The following is an 11,791-nucleotide window of genomic DNA, read 5'->3' as shown; positions in this document are numbered from 1 at the left end:
AAGTTATCGCATGCAAAAAAAGTTACTTTGCATTAGTTATAAAGCATCTCAAAGTGGAGGGTAAGTTTTGCTATGGATTGACCTGAGAATGAAATTTGGAGTGCCTGGGACCTAACACCTGCTGGATTTTAGAATTTATGAGTTTTTGGGCAGTTGGGCATTTACGGATGACATAGATCAGGGGTTCTCAACCTTTTTGCAACTCAAGGTCAACCTAGGTATGTTCTCATTGTTCAGAGCCTACCTCAGAAATAAGTTCATTTTCAGTGTATATTTTATAATTTTTTGGCATTTGGACGATTTTTGCAGAGAAATGATGCAAGTGAGTGGGAGATGTATAGAAGAAAGAGGCAGGAGGTCAAGAGAAAGGTAAAAAAGAGGGCAAATGAGAGTTGGGGTGAGAGAGTATCATTAAATTTAGGGAGAATAAAAAGATGTTTTTCAAAGGAGATAAGGAAAGTGTGTAAGACAAGGGAACAAATGGGAACGTCAGTGAAGGGGGCCAATGGGGAGGTGATAACAAGTAGTGGTGACGTGAGAAGGAGATGGAGTGAGTATTTTGAAGGTTTGTTGAATGTGTTTGATGATAGAGTGGCAGATATAGGGTGTTTTGGTCGAGGTGGTGTGCAAAGTGAGAGGGTTAGGGAAAATGATTTGGTAAACAGAGAAGAGGTAGTAAAAGCTTTGCGGAAGATGAAAGGCGGCAAGGCAGCGGGTTTGGATGGTGTTGCAGTGGAATTTATTAAAAAAGGGGGTGATTGTAATTGTTGATTGGTTGGTAAGGTTATTTAATGTCTGTATGATTCATGGTGAGGTGCCTGAGGATTGGTGGAATGCTTGCATGGTGCCATTGTACAAAGGCAAAGGGGATAAAAATGTGTGCTCAAATTACAGAGTTTGCTAAGTATTCCTGGTAAATTATATGGGAGGGTATTTATTGAGAGGGTGAAGGCATGGACATAGCATCAGATTGGGGAAGGGCAGTGTGGTTTCAGAAGTGGTAGAGAATGTGTGGATCAGGTGTATGCTTTGAAGAATGTATGTGAGAAATACTTGGAAAAGCAAATGGATTTGTATGTAGCATTTATGGATCTGGAGAAGGCATATGATAGAGTTGATAGAGATGCTTTGTGGAAGGTATTAAGAATATATGGTGTGGGAGGCAAGTTGTTAGAAGCAGTGAAAAGTGTTTATCAAGGAGGTAAGGCATGTGTACGTGTAGGAAGAGAGGAAAGTGATTGGTTCTCAGTGAATGTAGGTTTGTGGCAGGGGTGTGTGATGTCTCCATAGTTGTTTAATTTGTTTATGGATGGGATTGTTAGGGAGGTGAATGCAAGATTTTTGGAAAGAGGGGCAAGTATGCAGTCTGTTGTGGATGAGAGAGCATGGGAAGTGAGTCAGTTGTTGTTCACTGATGATACAATGCTGGCAGCTGATTTGTGTGAGAAACTGCCGAAGCTGGTGACTAAGTTTGGTAAAGTGTGTGAAAGAAGAAAGCTGAGAGTAAATGTGAATAAGAGCAAGGTTATTAGGTTGAGTAGGGTTGAGGGACAAGTCAATTGGGAGGTAAGTTTGAATGGAGAGAAACTGGAGTAAGTGAAGTGTTTTAGATATCTGGGAGGTGATCTGGCAGCGGATGGAACCATGGAAGCGGAAGTGAATCATAGTGTAGGGGAGGGGGCGAAAGTTCTGGGAGCGTTGAAGAATGTGTGGAAGTCGAGAACATTATCTCGGAAAGCAAAAATGGGTATGTTTGAAGGAATAGTGGTTCCAACAATGTTATATGGTCCGAGGCGTGGGCTATGGATAGAGTTGTATGGAGGAGGGTGGATGTGTTGGAAGTGAGATGTTTGAGGACAATATGTTGTGTGAGGTGGTTTGATCGAGTAAGTAATAATAGGGTAAGAGAGATGTGTGGTAATAAAAAGAGTGTGGTTGAGAGAGCAGAAGAGGGTGTTTTGAAATGGTTTGGTCACATGAAGAGAATGAGTGAGGAAAGATTGACCAAGAGGACATATGTGTCAGAGGTGGAGGGAACGAGGAGAAGTGGGAGACCAAATTGGAGGTGGAAAGATGGAGTGAAAAAGATACTGAGTGATGGGGCCTGAACATGTAGGAGGGTGAAAGGCGTGCAAGGAATAGAATGAATTGGAATGATGTGGTATACCAGGGTCAACGTGCTGTCAATGGATTGAACCAGGGCATGTGAAGCGTCTGGGGTAAACCATGGAAAGTTCTGTGGGGTCTGGATGTGGAAAGGGAGCTGTGGTTTTGGTGCATTATTACATGACAGTTAGAGACTGAGTGTGAACGAATGTGGCCTTTGTTGTCTTTTCCTAGCGCTACCTCGCACACATGAGGGGGGAGGGGGTTGGCATTTTATGTGTGACGGGGTGGCTATGGGAATGAATAAGGGCAGACAGTATGTATTATGTACATGTGTATATATGTATTTGTCTGTGTGTGTATATATATATGTATACATTGAGATGTATAGGTATGTACATTTGGGTGTGTGGACATGTATGTATATACAAGTGTATGTGGTGGGTTTGGCCATTCTTTCGTCTGTTTCCTTGCGCTACCTCGTTAACACGGGAGACAGCAACAAAGCAAAATAAGTAAATGAATAATATGATGAAATGTATAGGTATGTATATGTGCGTGTGTGGACATGTATGTATATACATGTGTATGTTGGTTTGTTGGTCCATTCTTTCGTTAGTTTTCTTGCGCTGCCTCGCTAACGCAGGAGACAGGGACAAATTTAGATAAATAGATAAATAAATACTTACCAAATATTATTATTTCTGCCTACATCTTATGTGAGGATGAGGAAGCAAATGCAAGGATCTCTTTAGTGGAGATGGATGAAGCAGTTCCTATTGAAGTTAAAAGGTGTAGGCTTTACTGGATTTTCATGGAGTTCAATAATTTTATTGAATTTATCTGGCAGTTTTACTTGCTTCATATGATTTGGCTTTTCTTAAAGAAGGGTTTCTTGAATTTGAATCAAATTCATAATGTGGTGATCGCCAGTAAAACTCCATTGCTTCAGACATATTATAGTTCCTTGGTAAGGCATGATTCACTTGTCATTAGGATATTTTTCCTGTTCTTGTAAATCATCATCGTCATTCATTTATTTTCCCATTGTTTAGATTCATCACATGATTCACCTATAGGATACCCCAAAAGATGCTGTACAAAGTAAAGCATACAACCCCTGGAAATCAGCATAACCATATAAAGGCCATTTAAAAGGCTACAAGCCATGCCAAGCTCCTACTGACATGTTCTTGGGTACCATGACTTGTATTCAAGCAGTACATTGAACAGTACTCTTGATAGAGAAGCCCATTTGGGATGCCTGAATACCCTGGCCAGTGCTGCAAGCATTTAGCATTTTTGACATGAATTTATCTTCATAAAACACTTGAAACCAAGTAGAATTCCTTGGTCCATGGTCTGGATAAAACACTTACATTTGCGGGGAACATAGACACCATCAACATTGTCCCTAACAAAGAGATTGCATCAAGGTGTACATACTAGTTGTCAGTGCTAACAGAAAATTAGTCTTCAGAAAGACCAACCAACCAACAATGTTCCCTGGCCTGAGGCACTTTACTGTCAGCATAAAATTTTAGTTTCTGAGCTTTTTTTTTTGTCACAAATGGAGTTAACATCATACACATCACTTAACTTCTTTGTTGAGGCTCCCTTCTTTAACATTTATTTTGGATTTATTATACTTTGTCACTGTCTTCCGCATTAGCAAGGTAGTGCAAGGAAACAGATGAAAGAATGGCCCAACCCACCCACATGCACATGTATATACATACATGTCCACACACGCACATATACACATATATAGATTTCAACATATATATATATATATATATATATATATATATATATACATATATTTTTTTTTATTTTTTGCTTTGTCGCTGTCTCCCGTGTCTGCAAGGTAGCGCAAGGAAACAGACGAAGAAATGGCCCAACCCACCCCCATACACATGCATATACACATGTCCACACACGCAAAATATACATACCTACACAGCTTTCCATGGTTTACCCCAGACGCTTCACATGCCCTGATTCAATCCACTGTCAGCCCGTCAACCCCGGTATACCACATCGCTCCAATTCACTCTATTCCTTGCCCTCCTTTCACCCTCCTGCATGTTCAGGCCCCGATCACACAAAATCTTTTTCACTCCATCTTTCCACCTCCAATTTGGTCTCCCACTTCTCCTCGTTCCCTCCAACTCCGACACATATATCCTCTTGGTCAACCTTTCCTCACTCATTCTCTCCATGTGCCCAAACCATTTCAAAACACCCTCTTCTGCTCTCTCAACCACACTCTTTTTATTTCCACACATCTCTCTTACCCTTACGTTACTTACTCGATCAAACCACCTCACACCACACATTGTCCTCAAACATCTCATTTCCAGCACATCCATCCTCCTGCGCACAACTCTATCCATAGCCCACGCCTCGCAACCATACAACATTGTTGAAACCACTATTCCTTCAAACATACCCATTTTTGCTTTCCGAGATAATGTTCTCGACTTCCACACATTCTTCAAGGCCCCCAGAATTTTCGCCCCCTCCCCCACCCTATGATCCACTTCCGCTTCCATGGTTCCATCCGCTGCCAGATCCACTCCCAGATATCTAAAACACTTTACTTCCTCCAGTTTTTCTCCATTCAAACTTACCTCCCAATTGACTTGACCCTCAACCCTACTGTACCTAATAACCTTGCTCTTATTCACATTTACTCGTAACTTTCTTCTTTCACACACTTTACCAAACTCAGTCACCAGTTTCTGCAGTTTCTCACATGAATCAGCCACCAGCGCTGTATCATCAGCGAACAACAACTGACTCACTTCCCAAGCTCTCTCATCCCCAACAGACTTCATACTTGCCCCTCTTTCCAAAACTCTTGCATTCACCTCCCTAACAACCCCATCCAGAAACAAATTAAACAACCATGGAGACATCACACACCCCTGCTGCAAACCTACATTCACTAAGAACCAATCACTTTCCTCTCTTCCTACACGTACACATGCCTTACATCCTCGATAAAAACTTTTCACTGCTTCTAACAACTTTCCTCCCACACCATATATTCTTAATACCTTCCACAGAGCATCTCTATCAACTCTATCATATATATATATATATATATATATATATATATATATATATATATATATATATATATATATATATCATATATATATATATATATATATATATATATATATATATATATATATATATATATATATCATATATATATATATATATATATATATATATATATATATATATATATATATATATATATATATATATATATATTTTTTTTTTTTTTTGCTTTGTCGCTGTCTCCCGCGTTTGCGAGGTAGCGCAAGGAAACAGACGAAGGAAATGGCCCAACCCACCCCCATACACATGTATATACATACGTCCACACACTCAAATATACATACCTACACAGCTTTCCATGGTTTACCCCAGACGCTTCACATGCCTTGATTCAATCCACTGACAGCACGTCAACCCCGGTATACCACATCGCTCCAATTCACTCTATTCCTTGCCCTCCTTTCACCCTCCTGCATGTTTAGGCCCCGATCACACAAAATCTTTTTCACTCAATCTTTCCACCTCCAATTTGGTCTCCCTCTTCTCCTCGTTCCCTCCACCTCCGACACATATATTCTCTTGGTCAATCTTTCCTCACTCATTCTCTCCATGTGCCCGAACCATTTCAAAACACCCTCTTCTGCTCTCTCAACCACGCTCTTTTTATTTCCACACATCTCTCTTACCCTTATGTTACTTACTCGATCAAACCACCTCACACCACACATTGTCCTCAAACATCTCATTTCCAGCACATCCATCCTCCTGCGCACAACTCTATCCATAGCCCACGCCTCGCAACCATACAACATTGTTGGAACCACTATTCCTTCAAACATACCCATTTTTGCTTTCCGAGATAATGTTCTCGACTTCCATACATGTACATGTACATAATTCATACTTGCTGCCTTTATTAATTCACGTCGCCACCCCGCCGCACATGAAATCACAACCCCCTCATGCACATGAGGTAGCGCTAGGAAAAGACAACAAAGGCCACATTCGTTCACACTCAGTCTCTAGCTGTCATGTATAATGTACTGAAACCACAGAACCCTTTCCACATCCAGGCCCCACAAAATTTTCCATGGTTTACCCCAGACGCTTCACATGCCCTGGTTCAATCCATTGACAGCATGTCGACCCCGGTATACCGCATTGTTCCACTTCACTATTCCTTTCATGCCTTTCACTCTCCTGCATGTTCAGGCCCTGATCGCTCAAAATCTTTTTCACACCATCCTTCCACCTCCAATTTGGTCTCCCACGTCTCGTTCCCTCCACCTCTGACACATATGTCTTCTTTGTCAATCTTTCCTCACTCATTCTCTCCATGGGACCAAACCATTTCAATACACCCTCTTCTGCTCTCTCAACCACACACTTTTTAGTATCACACATCTTTCTTACCCTTCGATTACTTACTCGATCAAAGCGCCTCACACCACATATTGTCCTCAAACATCTCATTTCCAACACATCCATCCTCCTCTGCACAACCCTATCTATAGCCCATGCCTCGCAACCATATAACATTGTTGGAACCACTCTTCCTTCAAACATACCCATTTTTGCTTTACGAGATAATGTTCTCACCTTTCACACATTTTTCAACACTCCCAGAACCTTTGCCCCCACCCCCACCCTGTGACTCACTTCTGCTTCCATGGTTCCATCTGCTGCCAAATCCACTCCCAGATATCTAAAATACTTCACTTTCTCCAGTTTTTCTCCATTCAAACTTACCTCCCAATTGACTTCTTCCTCAATCCTACTGTATCTAATAACCTTGCTCTTATTCACATTTACTCTCAGCTTTCTTCTTTCACACACTTTACCAAACTCAGTCACCAGCTTCTGCAGTTTCTCACCCGAATCAGCCACCAGCTCTGTATCATCAGCAAACAACAACTGACTCACTTCCCATGCTCTCTCATCCACAACAGACTGCATACTTGCCCCTCTTTCTAAAACTCTTGCATTGACCTCCCTAACAACCCCATCCATAAACAAATTCTTTAATTTTTTTTTTTTTTTTTTTTTGGCTTTGTCGCTGTCTCCCGCGTTTGCGAGGTAGCGCAAGGAAACAGACGAAAGAAATGGCCCAACCCACCCCCATACACATGTATATACATACGTCCACACACGCAAATATACATACCTACACAGCTTTCCATGGTTTACCCCAGACGCTTCACATGCCCTGATTCAATCCACTGACAGCACGTCAACCCCGGTATACCACATCGATCCAATTCACTCTATTCCTTGCCCTCCTTTCACCCTCCTGCATGTTCAGGCCCCGATCACACAAGATCTTTAATATAAATTCTTTAATTCATTTTTTTTTTTTTTTTTTTCATACTATTCGCTATTTCCCGCGATAGCGAGGTAGCGTTAAGAACAGAGGACTGGGCCTTTGAGGGAATATCCTCACCTGGACCTCTCCTCTGTTCCTTCTTTTGGAAAAAAAAAAAAAACGAGAGGGGAGGATTTCCAGCCCCCCGCTCCCTTCCCTTTTAGTCGCCTTCTACGACACGCAGGGAATACGTGGGAAGTATTCTTTCTCCCCTATCCCCAGGGAAATTCTTTAATATCCTCAGTAATTCCACCAGACCAACACTGCTTCTGCTTAATCCTGCTTTCCTCTTATGCTTCATCCTGGCCATTGCTTCTGCCATCTTCCTCTGTCGTCTCGACACCATGTTAAATCACGCGACCCTTTATTCTTAAACGCTGAATCATCCTGCGGTGACAGAATCTCGTCATGGGTTCTCTTTGTCTGGGCCGCAGATCTGCTTTGTAAATTTCTTAAAGACTGCTGACAATTTAACATGATCAACACTCTTTTTACAGGCAGTGGTTATTATCTTGGCTTCTCTACTCCTTGCATAGCGGAAGTAGGAGAGTCGACCTTTAGGAAAGTCCTTGTTGGACGTATTGTTTGCTCTTTTGTGAAGGTTATTGTGTACCTGTGATGTCAGACCTATGCTGTACATTGTGACTCGTTGCCGTTGAGTTTTTTTTTATTTGAAACAAAAAATGGGATGACTGGCAAGTCTTGTTAGTGGTATAGTTGATTGATATCATGCGTGTTGAAATAGTTGTTGATGGTTGAAATAGAGTGGAATTGAAGGCATGAAGCAGCTGTAAATGACATACATAGTCATACTTGGCACTTGTGGCAGACCTTGTATATTTGCATGTGAGCGTGGATTAGAAGTTGGTACGAAGTGAGGAAGAAAACGCGTAGACGATAAGACATAACCTTGAGCTACTCCATTATTGACCGGACCATAGATATATTTCCATCAACAATTACCTGGTCCGGTATGGAAATGATAGGCATTGCGGTGTTGCACTTCCCTCCCTTGTGTGATAGTTTGTTGGGAGGGCTATCATTTTTTTGTGGCCATCTTGTTTACGTAAGGACTGTGCTCAAGGGCCATACTGCCGCGCTCAAAAGAACTTAAAAGACTTTGAGATTGGTTCACAGACCTTTCTAGCCAAGTTACTGCCGTTGTCTTGTCATAGAACAGCAGGCACATATACCACTACGAAACAGACAGACAGACACAGTGGTGAGTCGAGGGGATAATAGAAATATATGCTTGGTTCTCTGCAACACCTCGTAGGTGTCGTGGGAGAAGGAATTTACTGGCCTCACGTGAAGTGGGGCCTCATACCCTACCCCTACCACCAGGTGTATCTGGGAGTGTTGCCGACACCCGAGGACTTATTTTTATTTCTTAACCCCCGACTTTCAGTCTGATAATGGTATATATGCTTACTTTTCTGTAGTAGGGAAGGCAACGGCTGTGATCTATATAGAACAGCCTGTAATCTCATCTAGAAGTCTGTCTGATAGAAATGTGTCAAGCTGGAACACGGCATTATGACCCTTGAGCAAAACCACAGCCCCGTGGGTACACTGCTCTGGCCTTTAAACTTAAATCTTAATGAAGAGATCAGAAGCTGTCATGCTACCGTCGTGATCAAGAGAATAGAAACTGTTGATAGTATTTTGTTTCTTCATATCTAGCATCATAAAAAGCAATCAGAATCAGTGAAGATAAGAAACCTCGTCAGGAATTCCTTTGGTTTTAACCCAGGGCCTCGTTAGAATTCTCTCATTCCGAGTATTTGTATAAGCAAAATCATTGATAGATGATAAGTGCATTCCTCGGCTCCCAGGTGACCAGTCAAGGCCTCCAAGCCTCTGCTGTGGATCAGAATCGTCAGTCTTGAGACATAAGCGATGCCGAAGTGACTGGAATTGAGCATTGTGGATTTAAGTGAAGTAAATTTAAGAACGACCGGGATTTATCGGGTCCAAAAATGATGCATTCAGCAGAAGCCTTTGTTTGACAATGTCTGCGCCTTTCCCCGTGGTAGACCGTCATTCACCGAGTGAAAGTTGACGTGTGTGTCCAGCGTGTTAACGTGTGCCATGTCTCCTCCTCCTCCTCCTCCCCCCCCCCCCCCCATTTCTCCTCCTCCTCCTCCTCTGGTTCCTCTTACCTCCTACTACTGCTGAAGAACAATTAGCGGGTGTACTAGTAGGGTTTTACTGTAATGCTATGACTGAGAGTGGCGCACGGAAACATGATAAAAAACAACAACAGTTCCTTACTGGATGGGATATATAAGGTGAGATAACAGAGGGTAGTAAGATACTGGAGGTGCAGGATTATAAGGGAAAGTAGAGGTCAGTTGTGAGAGGTTGATCTGAGTTTACGAGAAAGACAGACAACTGGAGGCATGACTGGCCCAGACTCGGTTGTATGAAAAAAAAAATGAAAATGTCATTCCTCAGCAATTTTTCGGTTAGGCTGCTTCACATTAGCTTTTTATAATGTCACCGTTACCGCTGTTGCTTCTACAGTTTATTTCTGGCGTTATTCTCAGAGTATACCTGAATTTATAAAGTATTTGTCTACATGACTTTTAAAGGTATTTATAGTTATAGCATTCACCACGTCTTACAGTAACTTGTTCCAGTGCTCAACACACCCATAGGAAAAGAAACTTGCCCCCACGTCCGTACTGTATCTTTTATCTGTGAGTTTTATTCCATTTGTCCTGGTAACCATAACGTGTTTAGAATTTTGATCACTTGGATTAAATCGCCACGAAGTCTATTTTTTTTTTACGGTAGAAGAGATCCAATCATTTTAGCTTCTCTTCGTATGCCAGATTTCAAAGGTTTTAGATAAATTTTGTTGAGTTTGGGGACCAAAACTGGACTGCATAGTTAAGGTGTGGTCTTATTAGAGAATGATAAAGTATGAGAATTGTTTCTGGTGCCTTGTAATATATGTTCCTGGCTATGAAACCTAACATTTGGTTGCATCTTTTACTTGCTGCTTGACACTGTTTAGTGTATCTCAGATTGTTGCTAATGACAACCCCAAGGTTCTTTTCTTCATTTACTTTAGTTAGAGAGTTTCCGAATAGTTTGTAGTTGTACTGTATATTCTTGTCTGCAAATTGCATACCTTTAGACTTGCTTACATGAAACTTCATTTGACATCTGTCTGACCACTCTGCTAGTAAGTAAAGGTCCCTCTTGAATCTTTTCGCAGGCCCTCCTGTTTACATCTCTACCTCCTAGTTTAGTATCGTTCTCAAATTTGGAGATCTTAGGTATGAGAACGAGTTCTAGGTCATTAGTGTATATTATGAAAAGAATGGGGCCTAGGACCGACCCTTGTGGCTTCGCCGTTTTAAAACTACACGCTGGTTTCTTCCGGTAAACCAGTCTCTGATCCATGTACAAGAGTTCTTCGCCGATTCCGTGTGCTTTGAGTTTATTTAAGTCTCTTGTGTGGTACTTTATCGAAAGCCTTTTGGAAATCGTAGATATACTACATGAGACGGTAATTTTTCGTCCCACTTCTGATAAATAACATTAAAAATTCTAGCAAATTTGTCAGGCAGGATCTTATATTGCTGAAACCGTATTGGTTGTCCGATATGATTTTTTGTTCTAGAAACGAGACAGGCTTGGCAGTGGTCCTGTGTTGCTGGTGATGGTAGGAGGCGTCAGAGGAAGCAGGAGCGGGTGGGAGAAATGCGTGGCTGCCGAGTCAACATGGAGGTACTGCACGAGGAGATGGGTGTGACTCGTATCGCGTCACCTGTATTGCGCACGCTGCCGATTAGTGATGCGGAAGCAGGAGGCTGCTGGAGTGTGAGGCGACTGCCGGATAGTGCTTGAATTGCAGGAGGCAGAGGAATGCAGGAGCGCTTCGGACGTGGCCGTGGTGCCTTGTTGTTTTTACAGCTGCTGGTCGTGACTGGAGGAGGTGATGCCCCATGCGGAGATGAGGCACCACAATGAAACCTACCAGGAAACTGAAATGTCAGGAGTCACGTTGGAGCATCTACTGACGGAGATGCCCTAAGGGCGGCTTGAATCTGGAGCCACATCGCCAAGACTTCACGTACCTGAGTTTGTACGCTTGTGGTGATTCAGCTGCCGTTGACTAGTTTGCTGCGATGATACGCGGTTATTTAAGAGGCGGTGAGGTCAGGTCTGTGAGGGGTAGGTATTGTCAAAGGGAATTAAGACTTTCAAGCCGAATGTCGCAAGCTTTTGACCTCC

This window comes from Panulirus ornatus, chromosome 36, assembly GCF_036320965.1.
Source record: "Panulirus ornatus isolate Po-2019 chromosome 36, ASM3632096v1, whole genome shotgun sequence".
Lineage (NCBI taxonomy): Eukaryota > Metazoa > Arthropoda > Malacostraca > Decapoda > Palinuridae > Panulirus > Panulirus ornatus.
The sequence above is the reverse complement of the archived record's forward strand: the minus strand, read 5'-3'. Positions refer to the sequence as shown.